Here is a 16,755-nt window from a genome sequence, read left to right on the forward strand (position 1 = left end):
TGGTCCATTATCCTCTTTGGTGACAACAAACGGACTAATTTACTCTACACTATCCAGCTCCTTTTCAATTAGATTCTCTATTGCTTATAGTTCTGCTTTGGACCAGCAAAAGATAAGCTTTGTATCTACAAAAAAGCTGGATGAACTCAGCAGGTTAGGCAGCATCCATTGAAAGGAACAGTCAACGTTGACAGCTCCTTTCAATGGATGCTGCCTGACCTGCTGAGTTCATCTAGCTTTTTTGTACATCTTGATTTGACCACAGCGTCTGCAGTGTACTTTGTGAAAGCTTTGTATCTAATCTGATTCCACTGATAAACAATTGTACCTCAAACACGGAATACTGGTTTTAGTATGCTCAACAGTTTCAAATGAATTCATTCATCCATTGATGTGAATGAAAATCTTTAATGTATAGTTCAATCTATAAAAGCAAGCAACGCATACACCTCGTGGTCCCTCCCTACTACTTATATTGCCTGAAGTACCAAGAAACTATTAATTCCAAAATGCGCTAACAATTGCATTCCAAGAGCTGCAAAGAAAAAATGATATAAAAATATATATCATTTAAAATAAATTATTTTCCCAACCTGGAGAGTTAAGTAGCAGCCCAAATATCCCCATAAAATTGAAAATCCATGAATACATGGTGCACTAACATTGGATTTGCACATCTAACTCAAATCACCACCTCTTCAGCCAATTGTGTCAACAGAATACTGAGTTGCAAACCTCCATATGGTCTCCTACAGCAAGACCAACATTAACAATCAAGTATTTAAAAAGTGACCTTTCATACACTGTACTACTCTGCTATTGGCATCACTTTTGCCCGTGCATAATATTTACTAAATGTTATAACATGTAAGCAAAGCCGAGCAAACAAGAAAACAGAGATGCAAGAGGTTCTTGCAGATGCTGGAAATCTTGAGCAACACCCACAAAATGCTGGAGGACTCAACAGGTCAGGCGGCATCTATGGAGGGAAATAAACAGCTGATATTTTGGTCTGACCTGCTGAGTTACTCCAGTACTTTGTGTGTGTTAAACAAGAAAATACTCTGCTGGAAATCTGAAACTGTTACAATGCTTTACGCAGTCATGGCAGATGGAATTTAATGCAGACAGTTGAGAGATGTTGCACTTTGATAGGAACAACCAGGGTAAGTTTTACACCATCAATGGTAGGGTACTGTGAAGTGCGGAAGAATAAAGAGTGCTGGCAATACAGCTCCATCATTCATTGAAAGTGGCATCACTGGTAAATAGGATTGCAAAGAGAACTTTTAGCACATTGGCCTTCAAAAATCAGAATACTGAGTACAGGAGACGGGAAGTTATGCTGAAATTGTACAAGACATTGGTGAGGCCTAATTTGGAGTATTGTGCAGTTTTGGCCACCTACCTACAGGAAAAGTGTAAACAAGGATGAAAGAGTATAGAGAAAATTTACAAGGATGTTGGCAGGTCTAGAGGATCTGAGTTATAAGATAAGATTGAATAAGTTAGGACTTTACTCCCTGGAAGTTAGAAGATTGATGGGAGATTTTGATAGAGGTATACAAAATTATAAGGGGTATAGATAGGTAAATACAAGCAGGCTTTTTCCATTGGGGTTGGGTGGGACTACAACCAGAGGTCATGAGTTAAGGGTGAAAGGTGAAAAATTTAAGGGGAGCACGAGGGAAAACTTCTTCACTCAGAGGATCGTAAGAGTGTGGAACAGGCTGCCAGCACTAGTGGTGCATGCAAAGTCTATTTCAACATTTAAGAGAAGTTTGGATAAGTACTTGGGTGGTAGAAGTAAGGAAGGCTGTTATCCAGATGCAGGTCGATGGGAAAAGACAGTTTAAAAGATTCAGTATAGACTAGATGGGCCAAAGGGTCTGTTCCAGTGCTGTACTTTTCAGTGACCCTACATTATTTCCTCTGTGTTTCTACTGCATGATCTATAGCATTCTCAAACAACCAATCCATCAATTCTTCCTTTCTGCACTTGACTATATGTGGTTCATCTCCTTCCTTTCCTCTTCCTCAAATCCTGCTAATCAGTCTTTTAACTTGCGCTCCATTTGAAAGTCTAGACCACAGATTCCCACCCTGGGGGCCACAGACCCCTTTCTTATTGGCATTGGTCCATGACATAAAAAAGGTTTGGGAGCTCCTGGTCTAGACTGAAGTTGCACCATCTACCGGCTGTAGAAAAATACACTGGCATGCTCGGTGTTTCCAGTCTGTACCTTGTTTCCCTTAAACTGGAAAATCTAACAGATTTGTGCAAAGCCCAAGCTTGATGTAGAAACCACAAGGAAGAATTATGCTGGCGTTAGCCAGAGTTTCCGATACCAACAATCCCCAGACTTAATGTGGAAACGATTTGGGTCTGGGACATACTGAATGACAAATGCTGTTGACCTTTGCTCTGTCTGCTACAAACAGTGGGCTTTCCCAGTGGCCAACCATATAATTTCAACTTCCCATTCCAATTTCGACATGTCTGTCCATGGCTGTCACAAGGGGGTCATACACACAAAATGCTGGAGGAGCTCAGCAGGCCAGGCAGCATCGATGGAAAAGAGTAAACAGTCAATGTTTCGGGCCAAGACCCTTCATTGGGACTGAAAAAAAAGAGATTAGAAGTCAGAGTTAGAAGGTGGGGGAAGGAGGGAAAGAAGTACAAGCATATAGGTGATAGGTGAAACTGGGAGAGGGGGAGGTGTGAAGTAAAGAGCTGGGAGGTCAATTGGTGAAAGAGATAAATGGCTGGAGAAGGGAGAATCTAATAGGAGAGGACAGAAAGCCATGGAAGAAAGGAAAGGGGAAGGAGCACCAGAGGGTGGTGATGGGCAGGTAAGGAGATAAGGTAAGAGAGGGAAATGGGAATGGGGAATGGTGAACGAGAAGGAGGGGCAGTTACAGAAGATTGAGAAATCGATGTTCATGCCATCAGGTTGGAGGCTACCCAGGCGGAATACAAGGTGTTGTTCCTCCAACCTGAGTGTGGCTTCATCGTGGCAGTAGAGGACGCCATGAACTGACACATCGGAATGGAAATGGGAAGTGGAATTATAACGGGTGGCCACTGGGAGATCCCATTTTTTCTGGCAGATGGAGCGTAGGTGCTCAGCAAAGCGGTCTCCGAATCTACATCATGTCTCACCGATATACAGGAGGTCACACCAGATTCAGTAGATGATCCCAACAAACTCACAGGTGTAGTGTCGCCTCACCTGAAAGGACTGTTTGGGGCCCTGGACGTTAGTGAGGGAGGAGGTGATCCATTTGATCCACTTGCAAGGATAAGTGCTGGGAGGAAGATCACTAGGAAGGGATGAATGGGCAACGACCATTGTAGGAAGCGATCCCTATAGAACGTCAGGGGAAGGGAGGGAAGGGAGAGATATAACTGGTGGTGGGATCCTGTTGGAGATGGCAGAAGTTATGGAGAACTACATGCTGGATGTGGAGGCTGGTGGGGTGGTAGGTGAGCACAAAAAGAACCTTGTCCCTGGTGGGGTGGTGGGAAGATGTGGTGAGGGCAGATGTACATGAAATATAAGAGATGCAGGTGAGGGCAGCATTAATGGTGGAGGAAGGAAGGCCCCTTTCTATGAAGAAGGAGGACATCTTATTATTGCTGAAATGAAAAGCCTCATTCTGAGAGAAACTGTGGTGGAGACGGAGGAATTGAGAGAAGGGTGTGATGTTTTTACAAGTGACTGGGTGGGAAAAGGTATAGTCCAGTGGGGTTATAACATCACCCCACTGTGACTGGGTGGGAAGAGATATAGTCCAGGTAGCTGTGAGAATCAGTGGGGTTATAAAGGAGGTCAGTGGATAAACTGTTCTGGACTGAAAAGCCTCATCCTGAGAAATGAGGACATAGTCAGGTTGGAAAAGCAATTCCTTATATTCTGCCTGAGTAACCTCCAACCTGATGGCATGAACATTGGTTTCTCTAGCTTCCAGTACTTTCTACTGTCCTCTCCTATCAGCTTCTTCTTCTTTAGCCCTTCACCCCTTCCACCTATCACCTACCAGCTTCTTACTTCATCCCACAGCACCCACCTTCACCGTCACTTGGACTCACCTATCACCTACCAGTTTGAACTCTGCCAACTTCCCCATTCCTTTGCAGTCCTGATGAAGGGTCTTGGCCCAAAGCATCAATTGTTTGTTCCTCTCCTGACCTGCTCAGTTCCTCCTTGTATTATTTCTAAGTTTAGTTTAATTGTTTCATAAAATACTTTAATATTTTAGGATTTTTAAAAATATTTGCAAACATTTTCATATTTTAAATGTCTGCAAATATCAAAGATTTTACCTAAGCAGCAAAAAAGGACCTTCAGGACATTCTAGGGTGGAGGTTGAATAGTGTGACATCTGAAGCTCTCTCTCTACCGAGCCTCACTCCACCTCCTGGGGGTGGAAAGACAGCTCACTCCTGGAATCCAGTTTGAATCCGGGCAATGCGCCAGATCTAAATTGAATTGACTCATGAAGTTTCCACTCACCAAGGCACCTCTAGTAATTGTGAACAGTTGCACCTGCATCACCATCAATTTTAGGTCTTCAGCCAGATAATTAGATGATTACTAAGACAATTACAAGCATTCCATCAGGTGCATGAAACTGCCTGATTTTTAGGCTTTACCAGAGCCAGCAAAGTACCTAAAAACAAAAAGCAGTAAATATGGAGACTGACAAAGAGTTTGCAGAACTGCTTTAATTAGTGCAGCATTCTCAATATTAATGCCCACAAAGCCACCATTTGTCCAAAATTAGGTACTACTTGTGATAAGTGTAGATAGAATAAATAGGGAACTGCATTGACAAAGTAAAATAAAAATTGTAAGTTTGGATGAGGCAGTATGGGAGAAGCTCTATGTGGAAAATAAGCTTGTTAGCCCAATTGGCTTCTCTGTGTCATAGATGTTTTGTCATTCAGTGCCGTAGTGGGGGTCATTGTGTCGGAGAGGATGAATTACCTCGTGGCATCACTCAATCGCTCCTCTGAGGCTCTGATTCCAACAATTAACCTCTTGCTTCCATCTCTTCCTGGGGATCCTGCCATTCCTCCGCACCTTGGTGCAGTCCTTTGTGAGCACATCGTGACAGAATGACCCCTCCCCAGTACTGAATGAGTCCTCCCCAAATAATCATAGAGTGTTGAAAACGTGTACCAGCCACAATTAACTTGACCAGATTAAACTGAAGACACAAGGGCTTAAGATATTGATTACTAACTACAGAAACTCAAAAACCCTAGAAACTCAATGGCAAACTGTATGGCACGTGACAGGGGAATTCTTTGAATTTTCCTTCAGGAGTGCACTTGGCAGTCAGAGGGATATGCCAGCAGTATGGAATTTCCCAAAGTTCAGCTCATGATAGACTGCTTTCTTCAGATGATTTGAGATCCCTTTCAGAACTTTGAGCTTCCCATAAAAGGCAAGTGCTACTCACTCAATTCTCAAGATGTAATTGAATCTGAGAAGAATTTTCTCCACCATTATTTCCAAGAACCCAGGATGCTCACACAATGGAGGGCAATACAATACTGCAGTACAGGTCCAAGGACATCAGCTGCTCTCTGTGTGAACTTTGCACGTGATATCCTTTTGACCAAATCGATGTCCAGTTTCCTCATGCATCCCAAAGTTGTCCAGGTAGGTTAGTTGGCTACTGTTAAGTCATTTCCTTCTGCGGAAGAAAATGTAATTATTCTTGGGAATCCACCCTGCCAATCTCTTTCAGCCTTGGCCTGAGAGATGAACCTTGGATTGGAAGAAGGATTCTGTGGTTTCTGACTTCAGCGCATGTAGCTGAATGACACTTAGACTGAATGGGAAATGTTATTGGCCTCAATAATATTAGAGCATCCTTCACATGCTCTGAACTTTGCCTCACTTTTAATCTCTGAACGAGGGATCAGAATCAGGTTTAACATCACTGGCATATGTCATGAAATTTGTTGTTTTATGGCTGCAGTGCATTACAATACATAATATATATATATAAATTAAATACCGAGTGCAAAAAGAGAGCAAGGAAAAGTGAGGAACATGGGTTCATTTTCATTTAGAAATCTGATGGCCTTCTGTAGGTTGTACCTGGTATAATTCTGGTCTTAAGTGCCACAGATCTAGCCCTCAGCAGACTATGAACCTCCTAGTTCATCTATGGCTTGTGAATTTGTGTATGTCCAGTATGTTCTTGAGGGCACACACTCATCTACACAGGTCTCGATGCAGTTGGTGACAACTGTGGCATATGTATTCAGATTTGAAGGTGAATCCCTGGATACCTAATAGAGAAACCCAATAGCATGAATGGCAGCGATGCTTCACTACCAGATGGACTCAATGCCTTCTATGTCCACTTTTAAAGGGAGAATATAACTGCAGCTGTGAAGATCCCTGAAGCGCCTGGTGACCCTGTGACCTCTGTCTCAGAGGCCGATGTTAGGCTGTCTTTAAAAAGAGTGAACCCTCACAGGGCGGAAGACCCCAATGGAGTACTTAGTAAGACTCTGAAAACTTGTGCCAACCAACTGGCAGGAGTATTCAAGGACATATTCAACCTCTCACTGCTGCAGGCAGAAATTCCCATTTGCTTCAAAAAGAATAATGTGAGCTGCTTTAATGACTATCGCCCAGTAGCCTCACATCAACAGTGATGAAATGCTTTGAGAGGTTGGTCATGACTAGACTGAACTCCTGCCTGCACAGGACCAGAAGAAGCTGCAAAGGGTCATAAATTTAGTTGGTTTCATCTTGAGGACTAGCCTACAAAGTACCTGGGATATCTTCAAGGAGTGGTGTCTCAGAAAGGCAGCATCCATTATTAAGGAATCCCAGCACCCAGGGTATGGCCTTTTCTCACTGTTACCATCAGGTAGGAGGTACACACTCAGTGATTCTGGAACAGCTTCTTCCCCTCTGCCATCTAATTCCTAATTGAACCTGTGAACACTACTTCACTTTTTAAATATATATCATTTCTGCTTTTGCACGATTTTTAATCTATTCAATATACATACACTGTAATTGATTAATTTATTTATTTTCCCTCCTATATTATGTATTGCATTGAACTGCTGTTGCTAAGTAAACAAATTTCATGACACATGCCGTTGATAATAATCCTGATTCTGATTCTGAAACCCAACACGCCTTCCCCACTTCCTTTCCTTAAAGTGGAACTGTACTCACGTCCTGAGTCTTGCATCTGGGGCTGATTATTTTGAACATCAGTAGGTTTCTAAATGATCTTTAAATTATGTTGCTTACTGAAGTACCCATGGCTGTGACTGTGGTTCTCAGCTTTAGCAGTCCAAAATGGGAATATTTGATCATTTCCATTTGAGCTGCACACAAGGAGTCACCACTTATTGGAGCCATCTTGGTGCCCAGCCATCTTGGATTAAAGTGATAATGAGAGGGACAATCATTAGTTCTCCTGCTCATTAGTTCATTGAGCAGGAGAACCTACAGATCTAGAAACCTGTTGACTTAGATGAAGTAACACTTTGTTGCCCCACTAGAAACAGGATGTTCCGGAAGAATCATTGGATGATACAGCACGTATTCTGTTGGTTGTTGGTAGTTAGTAATGATCCAACTTAACTCTTCAATGATATTTTCCACACACAGAGGTAGATTCCTGACTTCAAATAACCTCTTGTGTCATTCTTTCCTGACTTATGGGGAGTGGTCAAGTTAGCTATTTCTATGTCCGTAGTGGTGTATTAGGTGGTATAACTGCTTCTTTAGCAAATAGTCATGTGGGTACAAGTTCCCCCAGATCTTTAACACTGTTTTCCAGAGGCCTTCACATGTATGATTCTAGTGAATTCCATTTGTGGCACTTCTACAGAGAACATTCAATATTTCTATGTTAGACATCCTTGTGATTATAGAGTATTTTATTGCCTAAGATCATATAGCTAAATTATCAACTGAAGCGTGTCCAGGCTAGTCCATCCTCTCAAAGTGTATTCATGGACTGTATAAGTAACATAGTTTGTTGAGTCCTGAGTGACCTCAATGATTATTGTCAAAAAATCTATGTCCATAAATTGGAGGGCAAAAAACAAATATGCTACTGATATCAGATGATTCATGCAATATTCTGAACTAAAGATCATCTTCAGCAGCAAATAATATGCCTGGTCAGATTCTAGACCTATTAACCAATCTTTTCCTAACATTGTTGATCTCCAAGTTAATTTGAGACCCTGACCGTATTTGGATATTGTGCAAGGCTTCTACGTTTTTTCCTGAATTGACCTTTTGCTTTCCTCAGATAATGGGCCATATGTCGAATGTATTCTTCCCTTAATGGGACAGTCTACAGTACTGTTGATGTGTCACTAATGACTTTGCGCTAATCAGTAACTTCATCTTCAGAGTCCCAGTGACTCATCACATAGTTGCAAGTAGCAAAATTGCTTTCAGAAGTAAAATCTGTATCAAGTGCAGCAATTGTCATTATGTGCATATTTCCTTTTAGTGACTCATAGAAACTGTGCTGGTGTTGTGTTTAAATGGTTCCCTTTATTGTTAGAGAATGTATCCAGTATACAACCTGAAATACTGGTCTTCACAGGCATCCACGATAAACAGAACCCCAAAAGGATGAATGACAGAAAATTGTTAGAACCCCAAAGCCCCCTCTCCCCCTCCCCAATGCAAGCAGTAATATATCAACCTCCCCCTCCCCCCAAGCAATAGCAAAGCGGCAAAGTAAGACCATGATCTGCAGTCAGCAAAAACTATTGTTCAACCGACACTTCGACACGCCACAGGCTCTCTCTCTCACTCATAAGGGACAGGGAGGTATCACCCATTTCACAGCGAAAGGGGAGACTGACTGACACTGTTACGGTATTACCGTCTTTTTATTCTGAGATTCTCCGACTTGAGAATTGGCAGCAAACTCTCCCCCAGTCAAGAGAAATAGAGCGAGATTGTGACTGCTTGACTACTTAGATCTGTGTCCAAACATCTGCTGCAGTGAAATCCTGATGTTCCTTCTCCTATGATGCTTCGGTCAGCACCAGCGGTCTGGGATCATTCATCCACATGGCCACAGCTCAGAGGAGTCACCTTCCAAGCCATGCCGCAAATATTAGGGACTGCACTCCTACCAGTTGACTTTCATTGCATTTAATAAAATTCTGTGTCGTGCTGTTCTCTTGCAAACTGCACTGACTTTTTAAAAGAACAGTTGTTCTTTTCTGGATCCAGAAAAGCAAATCTCACCATTTTGTGGTCACGTTTGACTTTTGTTGCTTCCTGAACAAAGCTTTGAGTTTTGTCTTTTGATGGTTGCATTTGTGGATCGCACAGGGCGAAATCCTTGACTGGCTTCTCCATAGAAATCCATAAGATATTTAAGCAGAATTAGGCTGTTCAGCCCAAAATATCTGCTCCCCCATCCAAACACGACTGATTTATTTTTCAACCCTATTGTGTTTTTAATATTTCAGTAATAGCTTGAGAAATATTATAAACATATGTTTGGTTAAGCATTTGTTGTTGTTTAATAAAGCATTGTGGGTTAAATGTAGAAGTACTTAAATGGCATATGTCATTACACCAACACATGAAGCATGTGCACCTTGCTTAAAGAAAAAATGAACTAAGATTCACCTCTCTTAGCTCCCTTGTTTTCTTTTTCATAAGTTTTATGTTTTGGAGTTAAAAAAACTTAACAAACCCCGTTCCCCCACCTTCTGTCCATAACCCTTAACCCACTTACAAATCAATAACTTATCAACATCTGCCTTAAATATGCCTAATGACTTGGCTTGCATGGGAATGAATTCCATAGATTCACCATCCTCTGGCTCAAGAAATACCTCCTCACCTCAGTTCTAAAGGGACGTCCTTTCACTCACAATCTTCTACACCGTCAGTCACAAGGCTTATTGTGCTTTGATTAAATAATGCTGAACCTTTAACCAAACATTAACCGGTTGACAGGTTTTCGAATGCTGTGATCCCATGCACCAAATGTATATTTTTCTGCTGTCTGAAACTGCTGTGATGTGAAATATTCTTTCAAGTTCTGAACTACCATCACAAATGAGTTATTGATGAGCTATTAAGTTACTGAGTGCAGGATTTTTTTGGTATCCCCTCTGTTATCATTATTGGATTCACATGTTGTATTAATTGTGAGGTTTCAGGCAGTCTTCAAGTTCAAGAATATTACTAGGCATGAATAGCATCTCCATTCTTTCCTTGTGGCACATAAGTCACAAATTAGGAGCATTTTAGCCCCTCACGACTCTTCTGCCATTAAATAAGATCATGACAGATCTGCCTGCAAGATCAACTCTGCACTCCCACCCACCTGTCGTGATCATTTACCATCACTTTCACAAACTCCCTACCTCCTGTTTATTACATACCCACCCCCTTCAAAAAAATCCCGAAACTCTTGCTTTCAACACATTTTGAGGATGAGTTCCTGACAGGGAAAGAGTTGCTTCACCTCCATCCTCCCATGTTCACCATGTCCATACCCCTATTGATACTTTATCTTTCAATCCACTTGCCTCTCACTCTTTAAAACCCCAGCAGACAAGGTCTAATTTGTCCCACAGTTCTTCATCTGACAACTCATCCATTGATACAGAAAGCGGTCTCTGAAATGTTTCCAATGCACTAAAGTTCTTCTCGGATTAAGGGGTTCAATACTGTGGATGCTACTCTGCAAGTGGTCTCACAAAAGCCCTGAACTACTGAAACATAAACTCTCTACTTTGCTGTTCAGTTCCCACTGCTGTAAGTGAGAACATTCTGTTAACTTTCATAATTACTTCCAGCACCTGCATACTAGTTTTTTGCAAATTATCCCATAGGACACCCAAATGCTTCTACACTTCAGGACCGCTATACAATCACAGGCTATCCATGTGCTGGAGATGTTATTTTCTTATTCCATAGATTAATTTTAAGTAATAATACTTAAAGCTTTGTATATTCATATTTCACTCACAATCTTTTTCTTTGCATTTCTTCTATCTTTCTTGCCCTAATTTTGCCTTAAAAGATGGCAACTTTAAGATTATTTGCTGTTGTTTTACAGTGAAAAGAATCTTGTCTTGAGCTCATCTGCCCTGCCTTGACCTGAGTAGTATGAACTACTCAAAATCGTCCTACTCAGCCAACAATTGGGAGATTGAACCTCCATGGCTTATACTGTGCTGTTTGTCTTCATGACCATGGAACTTTTGCTCAATGCTATCAAATGCAAAATTGCTGTTTTATTCTTTTTTAGCTCATCCTATTTTATGTTGTATCTTCAAATGAGCCTTGGATGTTGCTGGAGTACTGTTAAGTTCTAATTACAATAATATTTAGTGGACTTAGGATGTCTAAACACATGTTCATGCTAACAGCAACTTTCTGCATAAGCTATGTGCATCATAGGTATACACTGATTTCAATATACCCTGCAGCCTCATGACTTATTTACATAACTAGATTCAAATATACTGCACACAGTTTATGCATCTTTCCAGATAAAGTAAATGTTATTTTTCATTCAATCCTGGGAAGTGTCTGCTGCTGTCAAGTTACCATTTATTGTCTAACTCTAATTGGTTACTGGGTAGACTGGTTTGTGAGGCCATTTTAGACAGTGGTTAAGAAACAAACCTATTGATGTATACAGAGTCACAAAGAGGCCAAATAGGGGAAACCCTATTACCGAACCAGATGAAGTTATTATTACTGTAATAGTGTAGTTAATCTTTGGCAGTGTTCATATAAGCAGACATTAGTATCAGAAAATTTGTTCCTTAAATCCAAGGGGAAGCCATTTTATTTTTCTTCTTTAAAGGAAGTCCATTTACATCAGTTCCTTTCAGCACTACAAATGCTATGAGTAAGCATTTCTTTCTTCTTCCAGTTTCAGAATAAACCTGATTTATTCATCTGTAGACATTTCTCTACAGCAATGATACAATTTTAGAAATCAGTAATTAAAAACAAATTCAGAAAAAATGTTGGCTGGTATTCCTAAAATAATAAACAAAACCTTGGATCTCTTTCCAAGAAACAAAGCAAGTGAAATATAGTGAGTGATTCCCTAATTTTTCACTTACTATGTTTATAGGATTGGCCTCACTCTTGCCTGCTAATGAATCGTCCATATGGAAGTCTTCCTGTTTCTCAGTGAAATGGCTGTTCATTTAAGTTGAACAGCATGTTTCTATTCTTGGAGCTGTTAATCTTGCACAATTTCCCATAAAAGTCTATACAGCTTAGAATCCAGTTTGTGTATTACATTATCCAGGTCACTACAGAAACTGGAACCAGCCATCAGCAAATATATATCCTTGCATGTACATTTATAAATGCCTTTGCGGTCATATGCAGGTACAGAGGGGCTATAAATGAATACTGGTACATGCAAGACATATATCACAGATTGCTTGGCCTGTTGACTGAAGGAAGAGAAAGTGAATGAAGAATGTAAAGGAGGTGGCATGATGCCAAGGTTGGGCATTGGAAGGTGTCTTTTAGGGATAATAGGAAAATAAAGGACATTTCAAGTGAAAATACATATGCAAGTGGAGTAAAGTTTAGGATGTATTGGGGCTCTGTAAAGACAATATAAGCATTGTATATTTAATACTATTTAATTGAGGTAACTTTGAATTTGAGGAACATTGCAATTCTAGCAGCATTGGATTGAGATCCCATTATATATACCCTGTCTAGTACCCTGTTAGGCAAGTTGGACAGGACATGCAACAGGGAGCTGATCTTACTCAATCAGTCTCATAGCTTGCTTAAAGTGAAAGTTTGCCCCAGCACACCCATTGTCAACAACAGTAGCATCCATTTACATAGAACCTCCTGAGGCACTTCACAAGGGTGTTTCAAACAAAACCTTAAAATCAAACTACGGGAAGGTTTGACTGTTGACCAAAGTTTAAACTGTGCCTGAAAGCTGACAAGAAAGGTAGAGATGATTCAGTTCTTAATAGCAGGGTGACTAAGTTCAAGGATGCTCAAGCGGCCATAATTGGAGGAGTGTTAACATCTCATAGCGATCCATTCAAAGATACTGAGAGGGTAGACCATTGAACGATTTGTGGATATTAAAATAGAAGACTTCTTCAGTAGGGTAGAATATGTTATTAACACAAAGGTGATGGGTGAATGGAACTGTGTGAGTTTGCACACTCAGCAGGGTCGACCTAGAATCAGACATGCTTGGTAGGAATGCACTGGATTAATTAAGGCTAGAGATAACAAGGCATGATTGAGGATTTCAGGAGCTCTGTTGTTGGGCAATGATACAAAGGTGAAAAATGATGATCTTGGTGTTGGAAATGATAAAAATTTAAATTGTTTTATTATTGTCACATGTATCAAGATACGATGAAAAGTTCATATAGATAAAATCAAAAAATTCTAGGGAACCTTTCAATAGTCTTATAATAGTGAGGTAGAAGCTGTCCTTGAACCTGGTGGAACATGCTTTTGTCCCTTCTGCCTGATGGGAGAGAGCAGAAGAGAGAATGTCCAGGGTAAGGAGACAGAATCTATGGAGGGGGTGCTGTTTCTACAATGAGCCAAGCTGTGTTCATAACTCCCTGCAATATCTTGCAGTCACATGCAGAACAGTTGCCAGATTGGATGCTTTCTGTGGTGTGTCAGTGAAAATAGTTTGAGGTGTGTTCTGCTGCCTGAGGAAGAAGAGGCACAGCTGAGCTTTCATGATCATGGTGGCTGCAGTTGGATGAGGACAAGCTATTGACGCTACTCACTTCTAAGAACAGAAAGTTCTCAAACCTCTCAACACTGTTGATGTAGACAGAAGTTATACTGAAACTTTATCTAGTTTAATTCAATTTCAGCCAGGAAATTTAGGGATTTGGTAGATATGGAATGGAATTTATGACAGTGAACAGTTTGAGTCCTGAATATTTTGCAGTGGAATTCCAATAATCCAGTACTTTTGGGATTTTAGTGGTGTTGGACTGGCAGATCTCCTGGACTACAGGGAGTAATTTTATTAATGCTGCAAAACACATTTAATTCAACTTTTTTACATGTTTTACATGTTTCACAGAATCTAAAAGAATCTTCAATTTATCTTGGTAAGTTAAACAGGGACGCAAGGTTTGGAATCCAAGACGTTTTTCAAGAGACGATAGAAACAGAATCCTTGTGTGTTGAAAGGGATAGTGGTAAACAGGGTCGTGGAAAGTTAGAAGGGAGCAGCGACAGCCTACTCATGATGAATAGACCAGGAGTCCAGTGAAATGGAAGAAAATGCAGGAGGCAGGGTCCAGAGAACATGGTAAATATCTCTTGGCAACACACACAAAATGCTGGAGTAACTCAGTAGGCCAAGCAGCATCTAAGAAAAGAATACAGCCAACATTTCAGGCCGAAGCCTTTTGGCAGCACTCTTGGTACCTACCTCTTGGTGAGCCAGATGCTGAGTCATCAGAAGTTCTGAATAATCAGATAGCAGATTATTGAAGTTTAAACCTCTGCTCATCCTAATACTGGATATTGAACAAGTTATAAACAGACGGTCAAGGAGATGGTGCTGAGATAATGGTGCTTGGAATCATCAATGGAAAAATGGTATGTAACGTTCTCCTTGAACATGCTGCATGGGAGCACCATGCAGAGGCAAAAGTGGTTGGTGGAAGCAAGGTTAGATCCTTGGTGAAATCTTAGAATTTGTGCGAATGTTAGTGTGGTCTACCTGATGATCTGTGAGGAGGATAAAACAATAGCACACACTTTAGACTTGAATTTTTACTGCCTGCTCTAATCTCTAAACTCAGCTTCCCTGATTATTTTTTTCTATTGACATGGATGTTAATTTTCCTTCTACTTGTGATATTATAAGATTACATTTCACTATTACAGCAGTTCAAGAAGTTTTCAATGTAACTGAGACATCTTAACAAGAATCAAGAAAACTAACAGTGACTGCAATCAGCAACCCAGGTAATGAAACTACTAGTAAGAGACATTCTCCTGCCCTCAGCCAGTCTTTCCTAATGATCTTTATCCAAAGGCGACACGCGGATGACTGGAATATGCAACCAGTCAGAATGTTACAGTAAATGAAATTAAATAAAACAACCGCTGATACTGGAAACCTAAAATAAACACAATGTGATACTCTTGAAATAGTTCTCTGCTTTAAAACTGAAATCAAAATGGACTAAATGTGAATTTAAAAAAAAAAGGCTAGCTAAATTCAGCTGATGAGGACTTCAATTGTAAACATCACAACGTACTTGTAATATTTCATTCCATTCTTTGTGCAACTGCAAAAATCATGTTTTTTTCTATAAAATTATGCATTGAACATCAACTCAGAGTAATGATACAAGAGTGACATATCTTCTTGAATCTGGAATGTGATTTAAATGATATTTAATCACATGTGACATTTAATGACTCCTCAGTTTTGAGAGGCAATTATGCTGCTGCCTTTCTGATGGTGACATTGAGGCAGCCCAAATACATTCCTGTTAGCTTTAACAAAAATTCCACAATTATTATTGTGTCCACTACTGCATCCTGTTCTTAACCTTCTCACCACATGCAATGGATTTATTAATGCTATCTTACTCAATTGAGTTTCTCTGAATGAAAATTCACTCCAGCAATTCACTCTGCTAAATGGATGAGTGCTATCTTAAAGATTTTGTTTTATCTACAAACCTGAGGAACTGTTTTAATTTAGCTTCAATCATTGAACTAAAATGGCCTAAGAAGATAATTTAATTTTCTGTCCTGGAATAGATTTCCAGGACAGAATGGAAGGCTCTTACTTCGCCAAAACAATGTGCTTCCTCAAGAAATAATGTCCTTTACGCATGTTCAATATCATGTGTACTTTCCCTTTGCAGAATGATTCAACAAATACTGCTACACACACAAAATGCTGGTGGAACGTTGCTTTCTCTGGCGAATGTCGTTTCGCTGAACACCTACGCTCAGTCCGCCAGAGAAAGCAGGATTTCCCAGTGGCCACAGATTTTAATTTCACGTCCCATTCTGATATGTCTATCCATGGCCTCCTCTACTGTCAAGATGAAGCCACACTCAGGTTGGTGGAACAACACCTTATATTCCGTCAGGGTAGCCTCCAACCTGATGGCATGAACATTGATTTCTCTAACTTCCATTAAGGCCCCTCCTCCCCTTCTTACCCTATCCCTTATTTATTTATTTATTCCCCCCCCCCCCCCTTTCCTCTCTCTGTCCCTCTCACAATCACTCCTTGCCTGCTCTCCAACTCCCTCTGGTTCTCCCCTCCCCCTTTCTTTCTCCCTAGGCCTCCCATCCCATGATCCTCCCCCTTCTCCAGCTCTGTATCCCTTTTGCCAATCAACTTTCCAGCTCTTAGCTTCATCCCGCCCCCTCCTGCCTTCTTCTATCATTTCGGATCTCCCACCCCCTTCCACTTTCAAATCTCTTACTATCTCTTCTTTCAGTTAGTCCTGACGAAGGGTCTCCACCTCAAACGTCAGCTGTACTTCATCCTAGAGATGCTGCCTGGCCTGCTGTGTTCCACCAGCATTTTGTGTGTGTTGCTTGAATTTCCAGCATCTGCAGATTTTCTCGTGTTTGCTTCAAGAAGTACTGCTACTGTTTTATTTTAAAAAGATTGGGTCTGTGAATTGAATATGTTTTTACCAATCTCCATAATGAAGGATTGATTCTATAGCATTAAGAATAGAGCGATAAG

The 16,755-nt window shown here is 40.7% G+C and overlaps 1 protein-coding gene and 1 long non-coding RNA gene across 3 annotated transcripts in view; one reads left to right on the forward strand and one right to left on the reverse strand.

The window, feature by feature from the left end:
• Nucleotides 1-16,755, reverse strand: part of LOC132378439 (aryl hydrocarbon receptor-like) — a 194,690-nt gene that overhangs the window by 137,818 nt on the left and 40,117 nt on the right. The window lies entirely within an intron of this gene.
• Nucleotides 1-16,755, forward strand: part of LOC132378440 (uncharacterized) — a 36,146-nt gene that overhangs the window by 18,253 nt on the left and 1,138 nt on the right. Inside the window, exon 3 of the long non-coding RNA XR_009507036.1 lies at nt 14,919-14,999. This is a non-coding gene — a long non-coding RNA (uncharacterized LOC132378440). The remainder of the gene's footprint in view (nt 1-14,918; nt 15,000-16,755) is intronic.

This window comes from Hypanus sabinus, chromosome 20 (assembly GCF_030144855.1).
Source record: "Hypanus sabinus isolate sHypSab1 chromosome 20, sHypSab1.hap1, whole genome shotgun sequence".
Lineage (NCBI taxonomy): Eukaryota > Metazoa > Chordata > Chondrichthyes > Myliobatiformes > Dasyatidae > Hypanus > Hypanus sabinus.